At 32.6% G+C, this 17726-nt stretch overlaps 1 protein-coding gene across 3 annotated transcripts in view; it reads right to left on the bottom strand.

The window, feature by feature from the left end:
- The window catches only part of LOC133614928 (sodium-coupled neutral amino acid transporter 3-like), a 64047-nt gene extending 49748 nt beyond the window's left edge, over positions 1-14299 (bottom strand). Inside the window, exons 1-2 of one of the 3 annotated variants that reach the window (XM_072914794.1) lie at positions 14165-14299; positions 13711-13993 (exon numbers count right to left, since the gene is read on the bottom strand). The gene's annotated coding sequence lies outside the window, so the exon portion shown is untranslated. Of the gene's footprint in view, positions 1-13710 lie in introns of all 3 variants that reach the window. The other 2 variants (XM_072914793.1, XM_072914795.1) reach the window with 2 other exon arrangements.
- Between the last annotated feature and the right edge of the window lie 3427 nt (positions 14300-17726).

Below are 17726 nucleotides of genomic sequence, written 5' to 3'. Positions count from 1 at the left end.
CGAGCGAACCTCGACCGCTTCTATAAGTGCTGAGAAAAGACGACTTCAAGACGCTCTTCTGTGCTTTGAACACGGCTTAACCCTAACCCTAACTCTAACCTAACCCTCTAACCCTAACCCTAACCCTTTGTTTTTCATGCACTTTGGAGGAATAAACATGTCAAAGTAGAGCAAAAAGTCTGGAATAGTAACAAGGAATACAAAGAGTGTCTGACTCAGATGAGTAAATAAGGAATACAAAGAGTGTCTGACTCAGATGAGCAGCCAGCAGGTTTCACTTTTCACTTCCAGCCATAAAGTTTGTTTGTTGGAATTGAAATTCCTCTCCAGAAAAGTGAAGAAAGGTAGTTCTAAAACATCTTTATGTTTCCCATGTGAGAAAAGTCTCCTCCTCCGCGTTCTGGAAGAGTCCCAGAGTCCACCACATGAGACTTTCCAAGACTCATAATTCATCAAGTGCAGAACATACAGTACTTTTCACTAGGCCAGTATACTCAGAACATACAGTACTTTTTACTAGGCCAGTCTACTCCTCGCATGTATTTTCTCTAAGTGGGACTTGGTGTGGATAGTGACATTATTTCTGGCCAGCAGAGGGCGCTGTGGCTCAAATTGTGGTCGGGAAAATGCCGGAATTAGCACGACAGCTCGCCTACATACTCCTCTCTCCAGTAGTTATGTCAAATTGTAAATATTCATTGATTTGAAACTATCATTTTATAACACGCTGATTGTTACCCTTAACAAGTGACGGTAATTTACTAGCTTTGGTTCACGCTTGTTAGCCGGGATGCTAGCAAGAAATCCCATTTGGGAAAAAGCTTCATTTGGATGACGATTGGATTCAGAATCTTTTCTCAGTTCAACAGCGTTCTTGCAACTTATTCTTTGATAGAAAATAGATAATAAAACCATTTCAAAACAGATCAAATACCTTCTCTTCTCTTGGCTGACATCCATCCATTTTCTACCGCTTATTCCCTTCGGGGTCGCTGGAGCCTATCTTAGCTACAAAAGGCGGGGTACACCCTGGACAAGTCGCCACCTCATCGAGGCAGACGCACTAACCCCTCTTCCACTGTGCTGCCCCTTGGCTGACATACTGTATGTAAATGTTCTTGTTTTTTAAATCAATTCTTCAACATTTTAAATCAATTCAAAATTGAAATAAAAATCGTGATTGGAATAGGAATCAATTGGTTGGTCGTCACATATATTCATTTAGCATCGATGCTAGTAGAAAATGTAAGTGGTTGTCACATATATTCATTTAGCATCGATGCTAGTAGAAAATGTAAGTCGTGGTTGGTTGTCACATATATTTATTTAGCCTTGATGCTAGTAGAACATTTAAGTCAGGGTTGGTTGTCACATATATTCATTTAGCATCGATGCTAGTAGAAGAAAATGTAAGTCGTGGTTGGTTGTCACATATATTCATTTAGCCTTGATGCTAGTAGAACATTTAAGTCGGGGTTGGTCGTCACATATACTCATTTAGCATCGATGCTAGTAGAAGAAAATGTAAGTGGTTGTCACATATATTCATTTAGCATCAATGCTAGTAGAAAATGTAAGTCGTGGTTGGTTGTCACATATATTCATTTAGCCTTGATGCTAGTAGAACATTTAAGTCGGGGTTGGTCGTCACATATACTCATTTAGCATCGATGCTAGTAGAAGAAAATGTAAGTGGTTGTCACATATATTCATTTAGCATCGATGCTAGTAGAAAATGTAAGTCGTGGTTGGTTGTCACATATATTTATTTAGCCTTGATGCTAGTAGAACATTTAAGTCGGGGTTGGTCGTCACATATACTCATTTAGCATCGATGCTAGTAGAAGAAAATGTAAGTGGTTGTCACATATATTCATTTAGCATCGATGCTAGTAGAAAATGTAAGTCGTGGTTGGTTGTCACATATATTTATTTAGCCTTGATGCTAGTAGAACATTTAAGTCAGGGTTGGTTGTCACATATATTCATTTAGCATCGATGCTAGTAGAAGAAAATGTAAGTCGTGGTTGGTTGTCACATATATTCATTTAGCCTTGATGCTAGTAGAACATTTAAGTCGGGGTTGGTCGTCACATATACTCATTTAGCATCGATGCTAGTAGAAGAAAATGTAAGTGGTTGTCACATATATTCATTTAGCATCGATGCTAGTAGAAAATGTAAGTCGTGGTTGGTTGTCACATATATTTATTTAGCCTTGATGCTAGTAGAACATTTAAGTCGGGGTTGGTCGTCACATATACTCATTTAGCATCGATGCTAGTAGAAGAAAATGTAAGTGGTTGTCACATATATTCATTTAGCATCGATGCTAGTAGAAAATGTAAGTCGTGGTTGGTTGTCACATATATTTATTTAGCCTTGATGCTAGTAGAACATTTAAGTCGGGGTTGGTCGTCACATATACTCATTTAGCATCGATGCTAGTAGAAGAAAATGTAAGTGGTTGTCACATATATTCATTTAGCATCGATGCTAGTAGAAAATGTAAGTCGTGGTTGGTTGTCACATATATTTATTTAGCCTTGATGCTAGTAGAACATTTAAGTCAGGGTTGGTTGTCACATATATTCATTTAGCATCGATGCTAGTAGAAGAAAATGTAAGTCGTGGTTGGTTGTCACATATACTCATTTAGCATCGATGCTAGTAGAAGAAAATGTAAGTGGTTGTCACATATATTCATTTAGCATCGATGCTAGTAGAAGAAAATGTAAGTCGTGGTTGGTTGTCACATATATTTATTTAGCCTTGATGCTAGTAGAACATTTAAGTCGGGGTTGGTCGTCACATATACTCATTTAGCATCGATGCTAGTAGAAGAAAATGTAAGTGGTTGTCACATATATTCATTTAGCATCGATGCTAGTAGAAAATGTAAGTGGTTGTCACATATATTCATTTAGCATCGATGCTAGTAGAAAATGTAAGTCGTGGTTGGTTGTCACATATATTTATTTAGCCTTGATGCTATTAGAAGATTTAAGTCGGGGTTGGTCGTCACATATACTCATTTAGCATCGATGCTAGTAGAAGAAAATGTAAGTGGTTGTCACATATATTTATTTAGCCTTGATGCTAGTAGAACATTTAAGTCAGGGTTGGTTGTCACATATATTCATTTAGCATCGATGCTAGTAGAAGAAAATGTAAGTCGTGGTTGGTTGTCACATATATTCATTTAGCCTTGATGCTAGTAGAACATTTAAGTCGGGGTTGGTCGTCACATATACTCATTTAGCATCGATGCTAGTAGAAGAAAATGTAAGTGGTTGTCACATATATTCATTTAGCATCGATGCTAGTAGAAAATGTAAGTCGTGGTTGGTTGTCACATATATTTATTTAGCCTTGATGCTAGTAGAACATTTAAGTCGGGGTTGGTCGTCACATATACTCATTTAGCATCGATGCTAGTAGAAGAAAATGTAAGTGGTTGTCACATATATTCATTTAGCATCGATGCTAGTAGAAAATGTAAGTCGTGGTTGGTTGTCACATATATTTATTTAGCCTTGATGCTAGTAGAACATTTAAGTCAGGGTTGGTTGTCACATATATTCATTTAGCATCGATGCTAGTAGAAGAAAATGTAAGTCGTGGTTGGTTGTCACATATATTCATTTAGCCTTGATGCTAGTAGAACATTTAAGTCGGGGTTGGTCGTCACATATACTCATTTAGCATCGATGCTAGTAGAAGAAAATGTAAGTGGTTGTCACATATATTCATTTAGCATCGATGCTAGTAGAAAATGTAAGTGGTTGTCACATATATTCATTTAGCATCGATGCTAGTAGAAGAAAATGTAAGTCGTGGTTGGTTGTCACATATATTTATTTAGCCTTGACGCTAGTAGAACATTTAAGTCGGGGTTGGTCGTCACATATACTCATTTAGCATCGATGCTAGTAGAAGAAAATGTAAGTGGTTGTCACATATATTCATTTAGCATCGATGCTAGTAGAAAATGTAAGTCGTGGTTGGTTGTCACATATATTTATTTAGCCTTGATGCTAGTAGAACATTTAAGTCGGGGTTGGTCGTCACATATACTCATTTAGCATCGATGCTAGTAGAAGAAAATGTAAGTGGTTGTCACATATATTCATTTAGCATCGATGCTAGTAGAAAATGTAAGTCGTGGTTGGTTGTCACATATATTTATTTAGCCTTGATGCTAGTAGAACATTTAAGTCAGGGTTGGTTGTCACATATATTCATTTAGCATCGATGCTAGTAGAAGAAAATGTAAGTCGTGGTTGGTTGTCACATATACTCATTTAGCATCGATGCTAGTAGAAGAAAATGTAAGTGGTTGTCACATATATTCATTTAGCATCGATGCTAGTAGAAGAAAATGTAAGTCGTGGTTGGTTGTCACATATATTTATTTAGCCTTGATGCTAGTAGAACATTTAAGTCGGGGTTGGTCGTCACATATACTCATTTAGCATCGATGCTAGTAGAAGAAAATGTAAGTGGTTGTCACATATATTCATTTAGCATCGATGCTAGTAGAAAATGTAAGTCGTGGTTGGTTGTCACATATATTTATTTAGCCTTGATGCTAGTAGAACATTTAAGTCAGGGTTGGTTGTCACATATATTCATTTAGCATCGATGCTAGTAGAAGAAAATGTAAGTCGTGGTTGGTTGTCACATATACTCATTTAGCATCGATGCTAGTAGAAGAAAATGTAAGTGGTTGTCACATATATTCATTTAGCATCGATGCTAGTAGAAGAAAATGTAAGTCGTGGTTGGTTGTCACATATATTCATTTAGCCTTGATGCTAGTAGAACATTTAAGTCGGGGTTGGTCGTCACATACACTCTTAGAAATAAAAGTGCTAAGTAGAACCATATAAGGTTCTTTGGCTCGTCCTCATAGGAGAACCCTTTTTGGCTTCAGGTAGAACCTTTTTATAAAGGTTCCACCTGGAACCCTTTTGGAGGGTTCTACCTAGAACTGTGTGTGTAAGGTTCCACCCAGAACCCCCCATGAGAGGTTCTACAAAGAACCCACACAGGGAGTTCCACTAAGAACCCTTTCGTATTTCAAGGGTTTCATCTAGAACCCACACAGGGAGTTCCACTAAGAACCCTTCTGTATTTCAAGACTTTCATCTAGAACCCACGCAGGGAGTTCCACTAAGAACCCTTTCGTATTTCAAGGGTTTCATCTAGAACCCACACAGGGAGTTACACTAAGAACCCTTTCGTATTTCAAGGGTTTCATCTAGAACCCACACAGGGAGTTCCACTAAGAACCCTTTCGTTTGTCAAGGGTTTCATCTAGAACCCATGCAAGGAGTTCCACTAAGAACCCTTTCATGTTTCAAGGGTTTCATCTAGAACCCACACAGGGAGTTCCACAAAGAACTCTTTCATGTTTCAAGGGTTTCATCTAGACCTGACACAGGGGGTTCTAAAAACATCCCTTTTCAATGGTTTTCACCGATAACCGTCTTGTCTTCTGAGGGTTCTATAAAGAACCATATTGTATTCTACAGATCAGTTTAGTTCATATTATATTGTGGTCATTTATCATGTTGACATTGAACAAACATTCAAAACATTTGAATGAGAAAAACATTTATTTAAAGATAGGCACCATTATTGGCAAATGTTATCAGGAAGTATGTCCCTGGTGACACAGGATCTTACCCATGCTTTCAACAATCCCTGAAGAACTCTTTCTTCCAAAAACGGTTCTCTGGATCAAAATAGTTCTTACTGGAACCCTTAGTGTTAGTGAGAACCCTTTTAAAACCAATTATTCAGAAAAGGGGTTTTAAAGGGTTCTCTGGATCAAAATGGTTCTTACTGGAACCATTAGCGTTACCAAGAACCCTTGAAAAACCCTTTCTTCGGGAAAGGGTTTTTCAGAAGCAAATGGTTCCAGTTAGAACCTCAGCCCTTGTAGAAGAACCCTTTTAGAACCCTTATTTCTAAGAGTGTATACTCATTTAGCATCAATGCTAGTGAGAAATTTGGTCGTCACACAAATATTCTCACAGGCTGGCCTAAGGTATGTTTACCGTTCATGTTCTTCGCTTTTTTTGCGAACTAAGTTGTCACATTTAGCTTTACCTTCTTGCCTTTTTTCAAAAAATGTTCCCTTTAAAAAAAACAATACCATGAACAGGTGGGTTACAATGTGTCTTTTTCCACGCTGAGTTGGAAGATGAGAGCGATACATATTATATATGAATATTACTATATTAGACTGACCATACGTCCTCTTTTCACCGGACATGTCCTCTTTTGCGGAGCTGTCAGGGCGGAGTTTCTTAAATGCCTCAAATGTCTGGCATTTTGAGTTAGGGTTGCGTGTATTTTCAATGTACTTTCAGGGTTAAGAAGGTTAAAAACAAACCAAACAGCAGCATTGGTGAGGGAGGGGCAGAGACAGAGAGAGAGAGAGAGAGTTATGATAAACGCGCATGCGTCGCCAGGCTCTGCTTTTTATCCATAGATTTATCACATTTAATTTTTTATTATCTATAGCAGGGGTGTCAATAGTGTGCCACAGAGGCCACAGCTAATGTTTTAAAGGCCCACGGCACATTCTAAAAATACTATTAAAATAAACAAAAACATAACAAAAGTGAAATAAAAAAGCTTAAAGGTTAAATGTAATTTAGAAAAAGTTGCAATGTTGACTAATAAAACAAAACTGTTTTTTTTTCTTTCAAACTGTCATTGCTCAAAACATAATATTGAATCAAAATCAATGTTATTATGAATTATTGACCTATCCGAGGCTCCCTTTACTTCACATCAAATATTACACTAAGAAAAATATTTTTGGTGGAAGATTTTGCATATTTTGTGTGTTTGCCATTAAAAACATAGTTTTGTTTGACAAAAAAAACGGCGGAAAACAAACAAACAAAAAAACAACATAAAAAACAGTAAAACATTTTGAAATGAGGGATAGATGTGAAGTTGATGTAGACTCCAGAGATTGAAATATAAAATGTATGTATGCCCTGGCACACCATTATCATTTCATCACCCAAGCAAAACACTTTTTACACTTTTATACTGAAATAAATACACCTACAACTTATTCAATACAAACATAGAAAAAACTAGCAGCAGCAGTAAAGTTTAGATCCATGAAGGAAAGAAGAAAGTGAATGAATGTTTATAACTGAATACATTTACATATGTATGTAAATGTGTTTTTTTGTTTTTTTTAATGAATGAAGTAACGTTTATGACAACCTTTTTCCAAAACACAACATAGAATGTGAGATATAACAGGATAATGCATACATTTATCATTTGTTTTCAAAACAAAAAAGTGGGACCCCAAAAATGTACTGTGGGACCCCATTTTTATGACTTGATGGGGTCCCATTTTGAAAATTCCTAGCGCCAACACTGCTGTCAACAGAGGAGAAAAAATGCTTGATTTAAATAAATATATTATTTATAAAGCAAGTTGGAGTATCATTGGCAAATGTCCACCTAGTCCGGGCCTTGGCACGCATATACAGTAGGTGTCCTCTTTCTGCCATTTCACAATATGGTCAGCCTAACTGTATATATATATGTATATGTATATTACTATCCAGCAAAGATGAGTAAATAGTTGTCCCTGGAGAAGCTAGACTGTAAACAAGTATACTCGCTTTTGTGAGAAATGGGATTAATATTGTGACTTTCTACTTTGAAGGTTGTCCAAGATCTTCACTAAAACTCTGCCTCAGACTTGAACTCCTTGACAGTCCAAATCACTCTGCAAACCTCCAAAATAGCGCAAACACACATTAATATTGAACAAAAAAAGTCTTTTTATGCCTCCAAATAGGCAAAGGTCTAATGCTAACCTTGAAAAAAAAAATGTACCTTGAAAAAATTTTTTAACCTTGAAAATCATTTGTTTATCTTGAAAATCATTTTTAACCTTGAAAAAAAATTTTACCTTGAAATTTTTTTTTTACCTTGAAAATCATTTGTTTACCTTGAAAATCAATTTTAACCTTGAAAAAAAAAATTTACCATGAAAAAATTGTACCTTGAAAAAGATGTTTTACCTTGAAAATCATTTTTAATCTTGAAAAAAAAATTTTACCTTGAAATTTTTTTTTTACCTTGAAAATCATTTGTTTACCTTGAAAATCATTTTTGACCTTGAAAAAAAAATTTTACCTTGAAAATTTTTTTTTACCTTGAAAATCATTTTTTACCTTGAAAAAAAATTTTTTACCTTGAAAAAAACATTTTACCTTGAAAAAAAATTTTTACCTTGAAAATCATTTGTTTACCTTGAAAATCATTTTTAACCTTGAAAAAAAATGTTTACCTTGAAAATATTTTTTACCTTGAAAATCATTTTTTACCTTGAAAATCATGTTTTAACTTAAAACATTTTTTTTTAATTTTTAATTTTTTTTTAAGTTTTTGTAATTTTTTTAAAAATTTTTGTAATTTTTTAAAAAATTTTTGTAATTTTTTTTAAAATTTTTGTAATTATTTTTAAAATTTTTGTAATTTTTTTTTTGATTTTTGTAAATTAAAAAAAAAATATATTTTTTTTTTAATTTTAAATTTATTTTTAAATTTTTTAAATTTTAAATTTTTTTTTAAATTTTTTTAAATATTTTTAATTTTTTGAAATATTTTTAATTTTTTGAAATATTTTTTAAAAAATGTAACTTTTTTAAACTTTTTTTTAACTATTTTTAAAAATATTTACCCTAACCCTAACCCTAAACTTAACCCTAACCCTAACCATAATCTTAACCCTAACCCTAACCCTAACCCTAATCTTAACCCTAACCCTAACCCTAATCTTAACCCTAACCCTAACCCTAATCTTAACCCTAACCCTAACCCTAACCCTAACCCTAACCCTAATTGTTAAAATTGTTTAAAAAAATTAAAAATTGTTTTAAAATTTTTTTTAAAAATTAAAAAAAAAGTGAAACATTTTTTTTTAATTAAAATAAATAAAAAAAATTAAATAAATAAATAAATTAATTAAAAAATTAAAAAAAAAATGTTTTAATTTAAAAAATTTGAAAATCATTTTTTACCTTGAAAATAATTTTTAACCTTGAAAAAAAAATTTTACCTTTAAAATTTTTTTTTACCTTGAAAATCATTTTTTACCTTGAAAATCATGTTTTAACTTAAAACATTTTTTTTAAATTTTTTAAATTTTTTAAATTTTTTAAATTTTTTAAATTTTTTAAATTTTTTAAATTTTTTAAATTTTTTAAATTTTTTAAAATATTTTAAATTTTTTAAATTTTTTTAACTTCTTTAACTTTTTTTAAACTTTTTAAAACTTTTTTTTAACTTTTTTTTTAACTATTTAAAAAAATATTTACCCTAACCCTAACCCTAACCCTAATCTTAACCCTAACCCTAACCCTAACCCTAACCCTAACCTTAACCCTAACCCTAACCCTAACCCTAAAAAAATGTTAATTGTTAAAATGGTTTAAAAAAATTAAAAAAATTAAAAATTGTTTAAAAAAAAAATTTTTAAATAAAAAAAAAGTAAAACATTTTTTTTTAAATTAAATTTTTTTTTAAATTAAATTAAAAAATAAATAAATAAATAAATTTAAAAATTTAAAAAAAAAATTGAAAAATTGAAAAAAATTTAAAAAAATTGAAAATCATTTTTTACCTTGAAAATTTTTTTTTTACCTTGAAGATTTTTTTTTACCTTGAAAATCATTTTTTACCTTGAAAAAAATTTTTTACCTTGAAAAAAATTTTTTACCTTGAAAAAAATTTTTTACCTTGAAAATCATTTGTTTGCCTTGAAAATTATTTTCAACCTTGAAAAAAAAATTTTACCTTGAAAATTTGTTTTTACCTTGAAAATCATTTTTTACCTTGAAAAAAAAAATTTACCTTGAAAATTGTTTTTTTACCTTGAAAATCATTTGTTTACCTTGAAAATCATTTTTAACCTTGATATAAAAATTTTACCTTGAACATTTTTTTACATTGAAAATCATTTTTTACCTTGAAAAAAAAATGTTACCTTGAAAAATTTTTTTTACCTTGAAATTTTTTTTTTACCTTGAAAATCATTTTTTACCTTGAAAAAAAAATTTTACCTTGAAAAAAAATAATTTACCTTCAAAATTTTTTTTTACCTTGAAAATCATTTGTTTACCTTGAAAATCATTTTTAACCTTGAAAGCAATTTTTTACCTTGAAAATCATTTTTTACCTTGAAAATTTTTTTTACCTTGAAAAAAAAATGTTACCTTGAAAAATTGTTTTTACCTTGAAAATCATTTTTTACCTTGAAAAAAAAAAATTTACCTTAAAACATTTTTTTTACCTTGAAAATCATTTGTTTACCTTGAAAATCATTTTTAACCTTGAAAAAAAAAATTTACCTTGAAAAAAAAAAAATTCCATGAAAATTTTTTTTTACCTTGAAAATCGTTTGTTTACCTTGAAAATCCTTCTTTTTAAAAAAGCCTTTTTTTTTTATATATGTGTGCTAGTTCTAGCTATTAGGCTGTTCTAGTTTTTATTTTTTTTACTATCTATTTTACTTGTTGGGGGCAGCTATTTGTGCTTCTAGCGTTGTTGTTGTTTTTTAAATGCACTTTGAGGTTGTTTGCTCAATGTAAAGTGCTTTTACAAATAACATCTATTATTACATAGAAGATTAACACAATTCTAAAGAAGAATCCTGGTAAACATCGTCATCCTAATTGATGAATTAGAATCTGTGCAAATCCAGTAGGCACACGTGAGTCCAACTGAAACGCTAACGCTAGCTTGCCGACACGTGCAATGCGACAAGTACCAAGTGATAGGACTGCGATAGCGACAAGTACCAAGTGATATGACTGCGATAGCGACAAGTACCAAGTGATATGACTGCGATAGCGACAAGTACCAAGTGATATGACTGCGATAGCGACAAGTACCAAGTGATATGACTGCGATAGCGACAAGTACCAAGTGATATGACTGCGATAGCGACAAGTACCAAGTGATATGACTGCGATAGCGACAAGTACCAAGTGATATGACTGCGATAGCGACAAGTACCAAGTGATATGACTGCGATAGCGACAAGTACCAAGTGATAGGACTGCGATAGCGACAAGTACCAAGTGATATGACTGCGATAGCAACAAGTACCAAGTGATATGACTGCGATAGCGACAAGTACCAAGTGATATGACTGCGATAGCGACTAGTACCAAGTGATATGACTGCGATAGCGACAAGTACCAAGTGATATGACTGCGATAGCGACAAGTACCAAGTGATAGGACTGCGATAGCGACAAGTACCAAGTGATATGACTGCGATAGCGACAAGTACCAAGTGATATGACTGCGATAGCGACAAGTACCAAGTGATAGGACTGCGATAGCGACAAGTACCAAGTGATATGACTGCGATAGCGACAAGTACCAAGTGATAGGACTGCGATAGCGACAAGAGTGAGCATGCAAACGCTAACATGCTAACAGTTAGCATGTGTCACATACTAAGTTTAATGACTGTAAGTATGTATGTGCGCAAAAATAGCTAGAGAAAAAAGCATAATATTTAGGACAACTTGTTACTTAATAATACTTTAATATTTAGGACAACTTGTTTATTTATCAGTACTTTAATATTTAGGACAACTTGTTTATTTATCACTACTTTAATATTTAGGACACCTTGTTTATTTATCACTACTTTAATATTTAGGCCAATTGTTAATTTATCACTACTTTAATATTTAGGACAACTTGTTATTTAATACAACTTTAATATTTAGGACAACTTGTTTATTTATCACTACTTTAATATGTAGAACAACTTGTTACTTATCACTACTTTGAAATTTAGGACAACTTGTTACTTATCAGTACTTTAATATTTAGGACAACTTGTTTATTTATCACTACTTTAATATTTAGGACAACTTGTTTATTTATCACTACTTTAATATTTAGGACAACTTGTTTATTTATCACTACTTTAATATTTAGGCCAATTGTTTATTTATCACTACTTTAATATTTAGGACAACTTGTTACTTATTTATCACTACTTTAATATTTAGGACAACTTGTTACTTATTAATACTTTGATATTTAGGACAACTTGTTTATTTATCACTACTTTAATATTTAGGACAACTTGTTACTTATCAGTACTTTAATATATAGGACAACTTGTTACTTATTTATCACTACTTTAATATTTAGTACAACTTGCTACTTATCAGTACTTTAATTTATAGGATAACTTGTTGCTTATTTTCACACTACTTTAATATTTAGGACAACTTATTACTTATTACTACTTTGATATTTAGGACAACTTGTTACTTATTACTACTTTGATATTTAGGACAACTTGTTGCTTATTACTACTTTGATATTTAGGACAACTTGTTACTTATTACTATTTTAATATTTAGGACAACTTGTTTGTTTATCATTACTTTAATATTTAGGACAACTTGTTACTTATTACTACTTTAATATTTAGGACAACTTGCTTATTTATCACTACTTTAATATTTAGGACAACTTGTTACTTATTACTACTTTGATATTTAGGACAACTTGTTACTTATCACTATGATATTTAGGACAACTTGTTACTTATTACTACTTTAATATTTAGGACAACTTGTTACTAATTTCATATTTAGGACAACTTGTTACTACTTTAATAATTAGGACAACTTGTTTCTACTTTAATATTTAGGATAACTTGTTACTTATTACTACTTTAATATTTAGGACAACTTGTTACTTATCACTATGATATTTAGGACAACTTGTTACTTATTACTACTTTAATATTTAGGACAACTTGTTACTACTTTAATATTTAGGACAAATTATTACTTATTACTACTTTGATATTTAGGACAACTTGTTACTTATTACTACTTTGATATTTAGGACAACCTGTTACTTATTACTACTTTAATATTTAGGACAACTTGTTACTTATTACTACTTTAATATTTAGGACAACTTGTTACTTATCACTATGATATTTAGGACAACTTGTTACTTATTACTACTTTAATATTTAGGACAACTTGTTACTACTTTAATATTTAGGACAAATTATTACTTATTACTACTTTGATATTTAGGACAACTTGTTACTAACTACTACTTTAATATTTAGGACAACTTGTTTATTTATCACTACTTTAATATTTAGGACAACTTGTTTGTTTATCATTACTTTAATATTTAGGACAACTTGTTTATTTATCACTACTTTAATATTTAGGACAACTTGTTACTTATTACTACTTTAACATTTAGGACAACTTGTTTATGTATCACTACTTTAATATTTAGGACAACTTGTTACTTATCACTACTTTAATATTTAGGACAACTTGTTACTTATCACTATGATATTTAGGACAACTTGCTACTTATTACTACTTTAATATTTAGGACAACTTGTTTATTTATCACTACTTTAATATTTAGGACAACTTGTTACTTATTACTACTTTAATATTTAGGACAACTTATTACTACTTTAATATTTAGGACAACTTGTTACTACTTTAATATTTAGGACAAGTACTTTCACATTGAGCGGTCCAAGTGAACAAAAGCCCAGTAGAAGAGCGTTCCTTCAGACAAACCACGTGGCAGCACGTAGTGCAGTGTTGGGGGGGCGGGGAGGGGGAGGCGCGGCACTTACCTCCTCAAACAAGCCCAGCTGATAGCCGGGTGGTCTGGTCCTGATAGCAGAACCAGGGTGGTCTTGTCCTGATAGCAGAACCAGGGTGGTCTTGTCTTGATAGAAAAGCCAGGGTGGTCCGGTCCGGATAGCAGAACCAGGGTGGTCCGGTCCGGATAGCAGAACCAGGGTGGTAGGGTCCTGATAGCAGAACCAGGGTGGTCTGGTCCTGATAGCAGAACCAGGGTGGTGCGGTCCTGAGAGCAGAAGCTTGCAGGCTGGTCCTGAAGCCCTGCAGGAAGTTCTGTGTGGAAGGTTGGAGGAGAAGAGAGAAGAAATATGACAACATGGAGCCAGAAGTGGGGGCGGCTGCTGAAAATGATGGTTTCAAGTTTCTGGTGACATCACACACGGAGGCCGGCTCCTCTTCCTCGCCATAAAAAGAAAAGACTTTCTACGTGACTTGTTGTCTCACCAGTGCCAGGACTTGTGTGCTCCACTTTTTGTCGTGGGAGCAGCAGGTTACGTAAGGAAAGGTCAACATGTGAAGGTGTGCACACTTTTCTAACAGCAGATGCTGGCGCTCCCAGGGCTCCATTTGGGGCTCCTCCCAGGGCTCCATTTGGGGCTCCTCCCAGGGCTCCATTTGGCTCCTCCCAGGGCTCCATTTGGGGCTCCTCCCAGGGCTCCATTTGGCTCCTCCCAGGGCTCCATCTGGCTCCTCCCAGGGCTCCATTTGGCTCCTCCCAGGGCTCCATCTGGCTCCTCCCAGGGCTCCATTTGGCTCCTCCCTGCGTACAGTGAACTCAGAGAAGGGCACTCCGGTGATTTACTGTGGCGCTTAAATAAACTATACGACACGGCGGAATGTTCCAGAAATACGTCCGAGGGACGCAGACTTCTTGTCGTCTAGTCTGCGTACAAACAGAGGTTTTTAGGTGCTGCTGTCCTCGCCTCTGCTGCGGAACACAAACCAACACAACCTGTGGCCCACATGAAAACATGCAGGGGCCATTTAGATTTTTTTAACATCAAGACAATATTAATTGTAATCTTTAGGCCTTCCCTCAATGTTGGTCAATGTTAAAAGTCCCAAAATGGTCTCAGTCATTAAAGTGTTAAAACATGTCATATACCTGTGTACATACATACTGTGTATATCCACTCCCCTGCAATAATTATGCAGACATGACCGGGGGCCCCTCTGCCAGTTGGCCAAGTCTGGGGTCTCAAGAGGACTCATGGCGATACCGTTGTGCTTCATGCAGAAATCAAGACAAACAGGAGTTCTTCACACCATTTCTTTGTGATGTCCAGCAGGTGTGCAGCGTTCCGGTCCAGCGCCCAGTCCCAGGCCCCAGGTCCCAGGTCCTGCTGCAGCTGTTGTCCATGAAAACTTGGCCTGGGCTTCCCAGTGCACAGCAGCCTGCCAGGCTGCAGTCCTGGCGTAGTCCAGCTGCGGAGCAGGGGGTCAGGGAGCGAAAGTGACCTCTGAAGTGATTAGCAGCGAGGTAAGGGACCCTAATCATATGACCTTTGACCTAAGCTACGCCAAGGAGCTTGTGGGAGATCCCATCCACTTAATGTCCATGAGCACGTCTCGCAGACAAAGACTGTGCTGCACAAAACCATAAATAACAAATCATCGGTTTTACTTGACCAGCTCCCATTGAAGGGGAAGTGCACTTTAAGAAATTAATGCATTCTAAATTTTAGATAAATACATTCTATGCTGCCTATAAAGCCCTTAAAAGCATCCAAACACCTCCATTAAGGTTTTATATACATGATGTAAGTATATATGTCATGTAGTAACATTCATAATAACATGTAATATATACATGATGTAAGTATATATGTCATGTAGTAACATTCATAATAACATGTAATATATACATGATGTAAGTATATATGTCATGTAGTAACATTCATAATAACATGTAATATATACATGATGTAAGTATATATGTCATGTAGTAACATTCATAATAACATGTAATATATACATGATGTAAGTATATATGTCATGTAGTAACATTCATAATAACATGTAATATATACATGATGTAAGTATATATGTCATGTAGTAACATTCATAATAACATGTAATATATACATGATGTAAGTATATATGTCATGTAGTAACATTCATAATAACATGTAATATATACATGATGTAAGTATATATGTCATGTAGTAACATTCATAATAACATGTAATATATACATGATGTAAGTAAATATGTAGTATCTAGTAACATTCATAATAACATGTAATATATACATGTAAGTATATATGTCATGTAGTAACATTCATAATAACATGTCATATATACATGATGTAAGTATATATGTCGTGTAGTAACATTCATAATAACATGTAATATATACATGATGTAAGTATATATGTCATGTAGTAACATTCATAATAACATGTAATATATACATGATGTAAGTATATATGTCATGTAGTAACATTCATAATATGTAATATATACATGATGTAAGTATATATGTCATGTAGTAACATTCATAATAACATGTAATATATACATGATGTAAGTATATATGTCATGTAGTAACATTCATAATATGTAATATATACATGATGTAAGTATATATGTCATGTAGTAACATTCATAATAACATGTAATATATACATGATGTAAGTATATATGTCATGTAGTAACATTCATAATAACATGTAATATATACATGATGTAAGTATATATGTCATGTAGTAACATTCATAATAACATGTAATATATACATGATGCAAGTATATATGTCATGTAGTAACATTCATAATAACATGTAATATATACATGATGTAAGTATATATGTCATGTAGTAACATTCATAATAACATGTAATATATACATGATGTAAGTATATATGTCATGTAGTAACATTCATAATAACATGTAATATATACATGATGTAAGTATATAAGTCATGTAGTAACATTCATAATAACATGTAATATATACATGATGTAAGTATATATGTCATGTAGTAACATTCATAATAACATGTAATATATACATGATGCAAGTATATATGTCATGTAGTACCATTCATAATAACATGTAATGTATACATGATGTAAGTATATATGTCATGTAGTAACATTCATAATAACATGTAATATATACATGATGTAAGTATATGTCATGTAGTAACATTCATAATAACATGTCATATATACATGATGTAAGTATATATGTCATGTAGTAACATTCATAATAACATGTAATATATACATGATGTAAGTATATGTCATGTAGTAACATTCATAATAACATGTAATATATACATGATGTAAGTATATATGTCATGTAGTAACATTCATAATAACATGTAATATATACATGATGTAAGTATATATGTCATGTAGTAACATTCATAATAACATGTAATATATACATGATGTAAGTATATATGTCATGTAGTAACATTCATAATAACATGTAATATATACATGATGTAAGTATATATGTCATGTAGTAACATTCATAATAACATGTAATATATACATGATGTAAGTATATAAGTCATGTAGTAACATTCATAATAACATGTAATATATACATGATGTAAGTATATATGTCATGTAGTAACATTCATAATAACATGTAATATATACATGATGCAAGTATATATGTCATGTAGTACCATTCATAATAACATGTAATGTATACATGATGTAAGTATATATGTCATGTAGTAACATTCATAATAACATGTAATATAGACATGATGTAAGTATATATGTCATGTAGTAACATTCATAATAACATGTAATATATACATGATGTAAGTATATATGTCATGTAGTAACATTCATAATAACATGTCATATATACATGATGTAAGTGTATATGTCATGTAGTAACATTCATAATAACATGTAATAAATACATGATAGCGCCCTAATGAGTTATAGCCGCTCTGTGTATAAACCCAGCACTTTACAAAAAAAAATACAAATCTTAATGTGATTTAATGTAATTTTACATCAAATAAACTAATGACACA

This window comes from Nerophis lumbriciformis, linkage group LG01, assembly GCF_033978685.3.
Source record: "Nerophis lumbriciformis linkage group LG01, RoL_Nlum_v2.1, whole genome shotgun sequence".
Classification (NCBI taxonomy): Eukaryota; Metazoa; Chordata; class Actinopteri; order Syngnathiformes; family Syngnathidae; genus Nerophis; species Nerophis lumbriciformis.
Note: the sequence above shows the minus strand (reverse complement) of the source record. Positions and strands in the feature narration are given on the sequence as shown.